This window comes from Pelodiscus sinensis, chromosome 1 (assembly GCF_049634645.1).
Source record: "Pelodiscus sinensis isolate JC-2024 chromosome 1, ASM4963464v1, whole genome shotgun sequence".
Classification (NCBI taxonomy): Eukaryota; Metazoa; Chordata; order Testudines; family Trionychidae; genus Pelodiscus; species Pelodiscus sinensis.
Window position 1 is genome coordinate 11,478,104 of NC_134711.1, and position 12,905 is coordinate 11,491,008.

At 42.7% G+C, this 12,905-nt stretch overlaps 1 long non-coding RNA gene across 1 annotated transcript in view; it reads left to right on the forward strand.

The window, feature by feature from the left end:
- The window catches only part of LOC142826496 (uncharacterized), a 146,451-nt gene that overhangs the window by 38,065 nt on the left and 95,481 nt on the right, over positions 1-12,905 (forward strand). Inside the window, exon 2 of the long non-coding RNA XR_012900668.1 lies at positions 407-471. This is a non-coding gene — a long non-coding RNA (uncharacterized LOC142826496). The remainder of the gene's footprint in view (positions 1-406; positions 472-12,905) is intronic.

Sequence of the window (12,905 nt, forward strand, 5' to 3'; positions counted from 1 at the left end):
TGAAATTACCAGTAAATGTCATGCAAAGAACCATATTCAGCCCTCCCTCCACCAGCAAACAACAACAAACAACCTTTTCAACTCCTGATTTTTAGTCATCAGGAGTGGAGAGAGACTCAGACAGCAGACAGCATGGTCCCAGCATGCTTTTTGCCTTTTTTTTTGTTTGCACATTAGCTGTCAGTTGCAGCCCTGCAGGTAGTAGAACCCAGTGGGAAGAGGGGCGGGACAGAAACGATGCAGCCTGAACTGACAGCAAATTTAAATTACTGAGCCTTCTCTATTTTTTTCTCCTATTTTATTATTATTATTTTTTCTACTCTGCGACAAACTGAAAAGATTCTAGCACACGTTAATTTAACAACCCTGCTTCTTCTTCTATTATTTTCCTCCCTTCTGCTTCCAGGATAATTAAAAGAGAAACCTGTAAAAGCAACATTCCTTCAAGCGAGTTGGTGCTGCACCGTGCTGGTGAGACAAATTTATTTTTTCCCCCATTCCCTTGTCTTTTCTTTTCCTTTTTTGGAGCTGAAAGCTTTTGTATATCTAAGGCAGTCATAAGTGAGGTCCCCCTGCTGTGGAGGGTTAGAATGTAATGAAAAGGTGTAATTGCTTGATATCTGACCTTATCGTATTATTTAAAATGGATAATAACAGTATTCGTGCCTGTCCTCGTGAAGCTTTTTCTCTGCTGGGCAAATAGTCAATTCACAGAAGCAGGGCTGTGACTGTCGCACTATGACAATGGGGACTAGATTGTTTTTCAGTTACGATTCCACACTCCTGTCAGAAATAATACTTGAGTTATTTGGGGGGGGGAGGAGGGTTAATAGCCTGAAACATTGATATTAAGGGAGGGATTAATAAGTGTTGTGTGTCCGTCTGTCTGTTCAGCACTTTACAAGGCAGACAGGAAGTTCAACAGTGAAACTTTCAAAAAATATATATGTATATATTCACCAGTGTGCTCTTACGGGGGTCAGAATATATGGGGTAGGTGTTAAATGCTATAGAAAGTTCTTTCCTGGTATTAGCTTGGTCATCTGTTAGGTGAGGGGAGGAGAAAAGTCCAGCTGTCGTTTCTTAGCAGGAGTTGATTTCAGGGAAGCTAAAAACTTTTGCACAGAATGGCTAGGTTGCTTTTGTTAAAGAATGAGTTTGATTCTGTAGAAAGTTTCAGAATGTGTCAGTTATAGTTATTAGATCTGAATTGTGTACATTCACATTTTCCTGCTTTTGAATGTCTTTCTGACCTTATCAGTCATTGCATTTAAGTGTTCCAAAAAAAAAAAAAAAAAAAAAGTCAGCTCCATTGCTTGTCATATGAGATTTTTCTCTATTACATTAAGGGCCTGATCCTGCCCAGGGCTGAGTTCCTGCAACCCCTGCTAAAGTCAATAAGGAAGCTGAGTTTGTGGGCTATCTTGCAGAAGGCTGCTTAACACAGCCTCACAGAAGTTTGGGGGGACTTGGGACAAAAACTGAAACTGAGGCCCCCTTCCAAAAAATCTACCCTGAGGAGAAGGCCAAGGAGGGATTAGAGCAGACCTGGACAAAATACAGCCTGTGGGCCAGATCCAATCTGCCAAGCCATCGTACCCCACCTGTGGATGCAGCAGGGAGCCCCAGGCAATCTCCCTGCTTGCCTCGCCCCATCTGCATGCCACTCAGAAAAGCAGCTGCCGGGCCATTTCTCTTTCAAAACTGTGAGGCCAGTGGGGGATGGGGAGAGGAGGGAAGGAAGGCTACAGGCACTGCCCCTGGCCCCAGCACAATCCTATTGGTCAGTTTCTGGTCTGAAATTGGCCAATGAAACTGCCTGTTTACATAACAGGCAGCCACGAAACACCACTCCCTGTCCCCTCTGGCTTGAAGTTATTCACACACACACATGACCCTGCAGTCTGTGCTGGGGTATGATAGGCAGGCAGGTTGCCTGAGAATTGTGCTGGGCTGCTGGCTGGGAGTCACCCAGGTAAGTCTCCTGGCCAGAGCCTGCCTTTGGTGCCCCAGCTCCTCTGTTCCCCACCCCTCTGCTCCCCACTCCCACCTCCCTACTCCACATACCCAAACTCTCTACCTCCCTCCTATACCCATATTCTCTCCCAGATCTGGCACCCCAATCCCCTGCCCTAGGTCACAACCCAAACCCCTGTATCCCAGTCCAGCACCCTAGATCACAACCACCTCTTTCACCCCAGAGTCCCTCCCAGACCCCACACTCCCTCCTGTACCCCAAAGCTCCCTTCTGCACCCACTGTCTATCCCAAATCCTGCACTTCCTCCATTAATATCATGGAAGAGTTAGCAAATTCCTGGATTGAATTAGAGAATGTGCCTGTACTCTTGCCACATACTGCAGGCCAGGGGCTGGAGTTGGGATTATTTTCACACTCCACTAGGGTTGCCAACTTTCTAATTACACAAAACAAAACACTCTTGCCCTGCCCCCTCTCTGAGGCCCCGCCTCCCACTCACTCCATCCCCCTTCCTCTGCCGCTCATTCTCCCCTACCCTCAAATGCTTTCACTCAGCTTGAATAGTGCACTGGAGTGCAGGAGAGGGTGAAGGGTCCAACTCAGGGTGCAGGCTCTGGGCTGGGGCTGAGGGGTTCAGACTGCAGGGAGAACTCAGCACTGGGGCAAGAAGTCGGGATGCAGGAGGTGGTGTTGGATGTGAGCTCCAGACGATGTTTACCTCAGGCACTCCCGGAAGCTGTCAGCACATTTGTTTCCTAGACACAGAGACAGCCAGAGAGATATGTATGCTGTCCTTGCCTGCAGGCACCTCCCCTACAGCTCCCATTGGCCATGTTTCCTAGCCAATGGGAGCTTTGAAGTTGGTGCTCAGGCCAGGGGCATGTCAGCAGCTTCCTAGGAACCACATGGAGCCAGGGCAGACAGGGAGCCTGCCTTAACTCCACTAAGCTGCTGACCGGATTTTTTGCAGCCCAGTCAGCAATGCTGACCAGAACTTCCAGGATGCCTTTTCAACTGGCCATTTCAGTAAAAAACCTGACTTCTGGCAACCTTAAACTTCAGGTCTTGTGCCCTGGTGCATGGGGTCGCAACAACACTCAGATTTATGGCCGTGTTGCCATTCACTCAAATTTTGTCCTAACTGAGGGGAAGCTGGGCCAGGATTTAATGGCTGTGCAAACCAGTGCCCCGGTTGCAATGCCAATTGGTTTGAGTAACCTCTCACTGGGGACTCAAGGCAAACAGCTCCTCTCCCCCAAAGTGCCTTACTGCTTATCCCTGCTTTCCTTCCCAAAGTTGATCGATTTTTTAAAAAAATTCCAAGTAATATGATTAATAATGATGATATGTATTAGCTGTTTATGCCCTTGGGGCTTGATCCTGCAAACTCTTATTCACATGAGTAACTTCACTGAAGTCAGTGGGGCAAACTGCATGAATGAGGATTGATCACATGACTAAACATTTACCAAACTGAGCTTGGTGACCTTGAAGAATTTTTTCTTATGTGTATATGGGCTGAGAGATTCAAAGGAGTAAAAGGGGGTTAGCATCCCAGATCCCATTGAACTTCAATGAGATTTAAGCCCCTAACTTTGTTGGGCACCTTTGAAAACCGCAACCTTAATCAATAAAGTATTGGAGCCATCTATTTGCTTTGAAATGTATCAGCACCGTAGTAATACATCAGAGTTTCACAATGTATTTTGCCAAGTCTGCATTATAATCTAAGGAGCTGGAGACCATGTGATAAAAGAAGCTAGGTAGTGACCAGAGAAGTCAAGAACAAAGTATCTTTATCTGGAAAGAGAAGGAGAAGGAGGTGATAGTGGCTATGCCATGTACTAATTGATATTACAGTACTTTGTGTTCTCAGGAAGTTAACTGGTACAGGGGAGAGGTTAAAAGTGTGTTGGTTGGTGTTAGTGAATCTAAGACAGACACTGTGATACTGTGCTTATTTTAATCACAGTTCTCAACTTGCTTCTAGTAGAATATTTCATTGTAGGATGCTTACACTGCTCATGCACAGAGCTGAGGTATTTTTATGACATTAGGTTGCTGTAGCTCTCATGTCTCATTTCTGCATCTAATAGTCCTTCCCCCCAAGAGTGCTAAGGTCCGCAAAAGGCCCAGGTTGGATCCTAATCCTAAATTCCCATCCATTAGGGGAGAAAACTGTTTAATTCAATATTCCTTTTTGGTATCCATCAAATGTAAATTGCCAGTTAGAATTATGTCTGATATAACATGAGTAACTTGTTGTCTGTTGTCAGTTAACTACATAGCTATAGGCCTAGATTCTGTTTGGGAGGGGAGAGGGGTCAGTCTCACAGCCAATAATACCACTGTAAATTGCAGCATGGATTTGTAAATTGCACCAGCTTTAGTAAATTGTAAAAGGAAGTTCTACACCACTATTCCCCAGGCCCATTCAGCACAGGAACAGAACACTGCAGAGTTTGGGCCATCAGCTCCAAAAATTCAGAAATCAGAAGTTGCCACTTAGGAATTCGAACACGGTGATTCAGAACACTGTACTTTTAAAACAAGGTTCTTTATGAAACCATGAACTTTCTCTTTAAATATGGTCATATAAAAAAAACAAATTTTATAACACTGGAAATTATTGTAATATTTCCCTGTACAAACTCATACCATTTTAGGAAGTATCTAGTTAAATTAAAATTGATCTCTCTAAAAATATTTTTTGCAGATTTCTAGGTTTTAAAGCCAAAAAATACAAAAACAATGTGCTATTAAAAAGCAATTGGTGAGGCTACAATTGTTAACAAGATTCTTGAAGAAAAAGAGGACTGTTATATGTGAAGATAGAGGAATGCAATATATAATTATAGGTTTCACTGTACAGCTCGGTCATCCATACTGGTAATCAGTCCATAATCCTACTAATTTAGATGCCTTGAAGTATGCTACTTTCCCCTCATTAAGAAAATAGAAAGGCCTGCTCACAGTGATATTATCCAACAGGCTAATTGTCAATTTTCTTACCAGAAATTCAAGCTCCCAGTGAAATCAGTTGACGTTAGAGGTGCTCCCGAAATTTAGAATCAGGACTAATGTAGCCAAATCCAAAACTCACCCTGAACTAAACTGATGTGGGATTCTGTTTGCCCAGTTTTGCAGCTCTCTTTGGCTGCGTCTAGACTGGCATGATTTTGTGGAAATACTTTTAAGTTTTTCCATTAAAAGTATTTCCGCAAAAGAGTGTTTAGATTGGCAAGGATGCTTTAGCTATTGGGCTTTCTTGAGCAAAAAATTCAGGTGCCTGTCTACACTGGCCCTCTTGAGCAAGTATTCTTGTGCAAGAGGGTTTATCCCTGAGTGGGAGCTGGAAAGTATTTGTGCAAGAAGCACTGATTTTGTACATTACAAAGTCAGTGCTCTTGCTCAAATTCAAGCAGCCAGTGTAGACAACTGGCAAGTCTTTGCGCAGAAGCGGCTGCTTTTGCACAAAATCTTGCCAGTATAGACACACCCTTTGGCTACGTCTACACTGGCCCCTTCTCCGGAAGAGGCATGCTAATTTAGAACTTTGGAATAGGGAAATCCGCGGGGGATTTAAATATCCCCCGCGGGATTTAAATAAACATGGCCGCCGCTTTTTTTTCCGGCTTGGGGAAAAGCCGGAAAAAAGCGTCTAGACTGGCGCGATCCTCTGGAATAAAGCCCTTTTCCGGAGGATCTCTTATTCCTACTTGCAAGTAGGCCATGTTTATTTAAATCCCCCGCGGATTTCCCTATTCCAAAGTTCTAAATTAGCATGCCTCTTCCGGAGAAGGGGCCAGTGTAGACGTAGCCCCTAAGTATACCAGTCTCCCATGACTTCGCTTAGGCCCTGGTCTGTCAAAACACTTAAGACCATGTGTCAGGACTATGTACAGGCTTAAGCGCTTTGTTGGTTTGGAAACATAACTGTATCTCTAGTGTGCCTGGCCTGCTGATAGCAGAGAGTTTTGTTCCATTCTGATGACTTTGTGAAGACCTGTCTCAATCATTGTATGCTTATGTAACCCACACAGCTGCTGGATGTGGTGCACTGTCCCATCTAGTGGCACTGAGGCCCCTTACCAAGAGGATATTGAGTCTGCTCTGCAGCCCTAACTAATAGCCGGCTGGCTTGTAACTCATGGGGTCAAGGCTCGTGCAATATGTTCTGGAGGTTCCAGGTGTGGTTCTGCCTGTCAGCGTTTCACTTGGGCTTGGCACCATTGAGGATCTGCCTCCAACCTGGTGCATATTTGTGGGAGTACATTGCCTTTGGTCCCATTTTGCTATTCCTTTTTTTCCCTAATGGTAGTGGCAATCCAAAACCCAAGAGGAGTCTCTAAAGAAGATCCTAGTCCTCACAGTGCTAGAAAGAGGGGGATGTAACACATCCTGCATGCTCACTCTTCCCCATAGCCTTCCAAGTGTCTACTCTCTCCCCCTACACAGACCATGATCTGTGAAGCATTCTTTGGTAGGGGCCAGCACCAGAGTTCTGTGGGTAACCCTCACCAGCTTGGCTCTCAGTTCCTATCTAGGACTATGTTTACACTGCTTCCCTCTTGCGGAAGAGGAAATGCAATTGGGGCGCTCATTAGCATATGTTTCACTCGCATTTGCATATCCTCTTCCGATCCTTTTTGCGGAAGAGGGTTTTGCATAAAAAAATGCAGTGTAGACAGGGCCATTTTGCGGAAAAAAACTCTTTCGAGCAAGAATCTTTATCCCTCAAAAATGAGGTTTACAGGATCAGAAGAGGATATGCAAATGAGAGCATGACATATGCTAATGAGCGCTCCATTTTCATTTCCTCTTCCACAAAAGGGAAGCAGTGTATACGTAGCTTAAGTTCTCTATAGTAACTCCTATCATCCCTCCATTGGACTATTTGCTACTGATAATGAAAGGTCAATTAGTTACCAAGATTATGTTATCTCATCAAACCATCCCCTTCATAAACCCGTCTAGCTTAATTTTGAAGCCAGATAGGTCTTTTGCCCCCACTACTTCTCTTGGAAGGCTGTTCCAGAACTTCACTCCTCTAATGGTTAGAAACCTTTGTCTAATTTCAAGTCTAAACTTCCTACTAGCCATCTTATATCCATTTGTTATTGTGTCCACATTGCTATTAAGCTTAAATAATTCCTCTCCCTCCCTGGTATTTATCCCTTTAATATATTTAAAGAGAGCAATTGTGTCTCCCCTCAGCCTTCTTTTGGTTAAGGTAAACAAGCCAAGCTCCTTGAGTCTCCTTTCATAAGACAGGTTTTCCATTCCTCGGATCATCCTAGTGGCCCTTCTTTGTACCTGTTCCAGTTTGAATTCATCCTTCTTAAACATGGGAGACCAGAACTGCACACAGTATTCCAAATGGGGTCTCACCAATGCTTTGTATAACGGCACTTACACCTCCTTATCCCTACTGGGGATACCTCGCCTAATGCATCCCAAGACCGTATTAGCCTTTTTCACAGTTGCAAAGGGCACCCAAAAATTTGGGCACCACTGGATCTTAATGACCCCCCATTGGCTCTTCCTCTCCCTGTTCTGTGATTCTGCTTCCTTTGGAGGAGAAGAGCTGGTTCACTAAAAAGTAAAAAAGCCTGCCAGACCTATTAGCAGAACACTGTGCTCATGAAAGAGCCATTCAAGTGGCAATGAAGCCATTTACGAGGCATGTGCCAACCCCAGGTCTATAGTGTCGGTTTCTGAATTTACTGTCCTAGTCAACAGGGCTTTAGCTTAAATATTTTGTGCAGGGCTCCAAAAATTCTAACGTTGGCCCTGAGTAGAGGGTCAACCAGACGCCTCAGATTCAATTTTTGCTGGTGCTGATTCACCCAAGAGGGCATTAATAGACCTTGTTCATACTAGAAAGTTGACTAGGGTAGTTGTAGTGGTGTCACTTACTTGGCAAAACCTTTCTAGTACCGATGTAGGTGAATTGGTAAAATTGTACTTATGCCGGTTCAGGGAACTAGCCTAATCTATATTGGTGAAAGTGCAGTAATACACATTAATGTTTACATAGCTATGTTAGTAAAAGATTCACATCCCTTCCCAATGTAACTATAGCAGTATACCTTGAAGTGTAGACAAGATGTTTTGCATAGAGAAAAGAAGAGTTCATGTACAGAGATCCCCTCCGTTTGCAGGAGGTGCTGCCTTTTTAAGTAAGCTATGGTAGAGAAAAAAAAAGTGAACAAATAGAAGTTTTCCAGAGAACTCTACTCTGATATTTTACAAAGACATAGATGGCAAAGTAAGTGTGGTGGTGATGTTTTTGTGTCATCCAAACAATTTTTTTTTCAGTCACTACAGAAGAATCATAGCTTGTGTAAAACAAGCATTTATTTCCATCTCACAGTTGGGTTTTTTTTGTGGGGGGGGGGGGAGGGTTTTTTTTTTTTTTAAGTTCAGAACCCTTCACTATGCATCCTTGCTCTTGCAGAGAAAAACATTCCAGACTTTAAGATCCGGTGACGTTTCCAATAAGTGTATTTTAATTTTATCTCTTCCATCACACTACTGTACTAATTGGCAGCACTCATTCCCAGCAAAGTCCTGCGTGACATTTTTTAGGCAGAGAGATTACAAAAACACACTGCTTCACTGGCAGATTCACGTTGCCACAAAATTGTATTTGTTAATGTAGCTGTGAAAATACATTGCACCTGCCATCTCTTAGCTCAGGGATTTTACATATGGCTAAGAAGAATTGAAGAATGCCTGCAAAATGGGGTTTGTCTGTATCAGCTTAGCTTTCGCGGGAAGAATGCTCTATAAAATTCTTACCCGTAATTGGACACAGCTGACAGCCTGACTTAACTAGTGCTCACGAGTGAATGAACAATGAAAATACTCTGCCTCTTCTCACCCCAGAAGAATGGCCATTCCAGATCAGATGCCAGATGTTAATGCTATTGTGAAAAGCTTTATTGTAACCACAGGTAAGACAAATGTAAAGCATTTAGGGACATTTGCTAGTCTGCAGATTTTAAAAAAAAATAATGCATGGTATTGTAAAGAAACACATATTTTCTATATGCTGCATGCAACACACGACTGTCAAATGTGGGCTATTCTATATATGTATATTCATGCAATAAAAGTGCTTGCCTGTTGTACTTTTATTCCTGAAATTGCACTGGATTTTGCTGGGTGAGGCTTCTGTTGAAGTTCAATGGAAAAACTCAACTGGCTTCAGTGGTATTAGGACTGGGCCAACTGTCCAAAATTTAGGAACCTAATCAAGCTATCATAGCTTAGAGACAGTGACAAAGTAACTTTTCCTCCCTCTGATTTCAGTCCTGGCTCAGGGCTGATCCAGATCAATAGGAACAATTCATTTAATTTCAATGGGCTGTGGTGTCATTCCAGTAAAAAGCAGCAATAATTGCACAGGCTGTGATCCAGCAAAGGAGAACTAGATGGCAGAATAGTCATATGCTTAACAATATAGCATGTGAAAGGGAGTACACACATGCTTAAAGTTAAGCAAGCATGTAAGTATTTTGCTGGTTCACGGCCATAGCTTCTCATGCCATGTACTCTGTTTTGCAAAATAAGTGCTGGAATTCAGAGGTGGCCCACAATTAATCCCTGCGCAGTCATAAATTTTGCTGAATTTTGGACCTATGTCCCGGTTTTGTGGCTGCCTTGTCATTCCTTAAGCACCAGTTTCAGCAAAACACTCATATCCTTGCTTAAAACTTTAATTAAAACTTTAATTTTAACATTCAAGGAATAACTGACAGTATGAAAAATTAAGCATGTCCTTTTTCGTGGCTGGGAATGTGTGCTGCCAAAAAACAAGGAGGATTTGAAACACAAACTCACACACACCATTTGGGGAAGAGAGGACACACACATACTCCAGCTGTGTCTACATTGACAAGATTTTGCGCAAAAGCAGTCGCTTTTGTGCAAAATCTTGCCACTTGTCTACACTTGCCACGAGTACTTGCGCAAGAATTCTGACGTTGTAATGTATAAAATCAGTGCTTCTTGTGCAAATACTCTGATGCTCCTGCTCAGGGATAAGTCCTCTTGAGCAACTGTTCTTGCGCAACAGGCCAGTGTAGACAGGCAACGTTAATTTCTTGCACAAGAAGGCGTCTACACTGGCATGGATGCTTTTGTGCAAAAGCACATGCCAGTTTAGACGCTCTCTTGCGCAAATACTTTAACTCAAAAACTCTTGCCTTAAACGTATTTGCGCAAAATCTTGCCAATGTAGACGTAGCCACACATTTTGGGGAAGAAAGGACCTGGTCCCATACTTCTATGACCAGACCCACTTCTGGTTAGAATGTCATTTTAAAATATCAATGGAATGTTACCAATGCAAATAGGGAAATAGTTCCTTTTGTAATCAAAAGTACGTAATCGCATTCCTAGTCAGCAGAACAGACAGTGCAGCCTTAATTTTAAAAAAATCACTGAAACTTAAGCATGTGGTTATGTGCCTGGCTGAGCTGGGGCTGCGCTCTATCTTCTGAACTACCCTGCTATCATGAAACTTACCCTTGTGATGTGATGGTTGTGGCAGTTTTGCCAGTTCCATCACACTGCTCCTGGTATTTCCCCAACTTTCATGTTGTCAAAAGTTAACTGAAATGATGAATGAGGGAGCGAGAGAAAGCCCATGTGTGTGGTTCTGATCAGAGTAGGTGCCTGATTGTAATGATGCCTAGGCATGGAGCCAAATCCTAGAACTGCCCCACAAGCTCATGCTTTGCAACAGTAGCAATAATGTATGTAACTATTCTGGTCGGCAGAAGCTGAATGAACTGCACACCATGAGGTTTATTGCTGCCAGGAGTATGTATAAGCTGCATTAGAGCTGTGCACTGTGTCTATTGCTGGATCAGGGAACGTAGCTCACAAATAAGCAGCCCACACTGCCCCAAGCCCCATATCCAGTTCCAGATTGCCCTGCTGGAGCTCCTACAATGGAGGGGCTATGAAACGGCCTCTCCATGAATTTCTGAAGGGAGCCAAAATAGAGGTGGCCAAGTTCCACCTCAACAGGCCTCCAGCTGGCCACAATTTTTCTGACAGGAACTTTTGTGTGGTGCCTGGAAGAATTTGGCCTGTGGTGCCAGATGCATCATTCATGTGACACCATCAGAGCCCCTGCTAGGGCAGTGGGGTGCAAACAAAGGCTAGCCCCCTAAGAGATCAGTGGAGATCTCTATTCACAAATGAATAAAAACACAGGCACACAATGTATTAAACCAAGCAGTAAATGGGCTAGAAATAAATTCATACTCCATGTCCAACAGCAATTCATCAAAAAGTAGGTAGCTGGGAATGTCTTCTTAGTGTGCATTTCTGCTTGGTTACATGAGGACATGATCCAAATCTCATTCAAATCAATGGAAGCCTAGGCTAAAGTACCAACCCCACTTCACTGCAGGTTGGGCTGGGGCCGTAGGGCTGTCCAGATCTTCAGAATAATATTTCCAATTGCTATTATTTCAGTGATTCACCCAGATTTAATTAGTGTCCTAGAGCGATCCAGGCATTATCTGAAATTCCCAACTATATAGACCAGTGGCCCTAATAAATCTGTCAGAAATATTTTGAGATCACTCTCCCTCTTTCTTTGGATGGCATCATTTCTGCTGGCTTCTGGGGAATTAAATTATAAAACATCTTCCCCTGGGAAGTCATAGCAACCCCATTGCTTAAAATGTTTATTCAGGCAAATATTCAGTATTCTTCATCTCCTTCATTGGCAGTGTGATGGACGAGGTAAGGTAATAGGTCTCTCTCATACATAAAGATCAGCTAAACATCATCCAAAAGTTGAACCAAACTTTCCCAGAGATCTGATTTTAAAAAAATATTTTAAATGTTAGGATAAATAGCTTTCATTCTGTGTTTCCTGGGTTTGGCTGGGCACAACAGTGAAAATGAAGAGGCCGGTCTTGCTTTATATCCAACCGGGTTCAAACCCAAAGTACTAAAACCCTCATAAGTCTCCACTAAAAACCCTTGTAAGTCTCTTGCTAGAGTTCTGGGTTTATAGTCTCATAGGAAGTAAAGATATGGAAAAAATCTGCGAGGTTAGCTGCTGTAGTCCATCATTCACCTTACAATAACAATCTTGCTAATGGTACCTAATGACTTATTTGGACTACATTTGTGTTTCTAAATGTGTTTTTCATAATACAAGAATAGCATATTTAAAACTGATTAAAGCAAATAATTTTTACACAATGCATTCATGGGAGTTCAGGAGAATTAAAAAAAAGTTTAATTTTCTTCTCATTTTTAGTCAAACATGGTCTACATGCAGAAGACTGGGAGCTAGGAATGCGAATAGATCTCATACTAAATCTGTTATGTACTGGGACAAGACACTCTTTTTAACCGCAGTTTTTCTCTCTGTAAAATGGGAATGATGATGCCTACTTATGTAGGGAGTGTGAGACATAATTAATATTTGGAAAGGGTTTTGAAGATGAAAAGCAGTATTTAATCACCACATACTGTTAATATTATGTCCTTAGCAATTATGAATCAACCTCAATAATTACACTCTTCAGATAACTGTGGACAGTTACTGTGTCCATGATCCTTCAAGCTGTTCTGGGTTGGCAAACCCCAGTAGGTTTCACATGGGTGCCTAGCTGCTCTCACACAGAGCAGCTTGCAGGATCACTGCTATCACTTTTATTAAATTTCAAAGAGAATTTGGAATAAACATCCTGAAGTGCTTAGGTGAGCTCTTAACCATTACCTGCACCCCATACCAGTCCAAGCACACATGGAAGTGTAAAAAATGAGAGGGGGTATAATTAGACATTTATGAGAGCAAAGATAGTGGATTATATTTTCAAAAGCAAAATGTCCCAAGTTGTGTATGCCTGACCTATACACACAGAAACACCAATGTATGTGCATAAA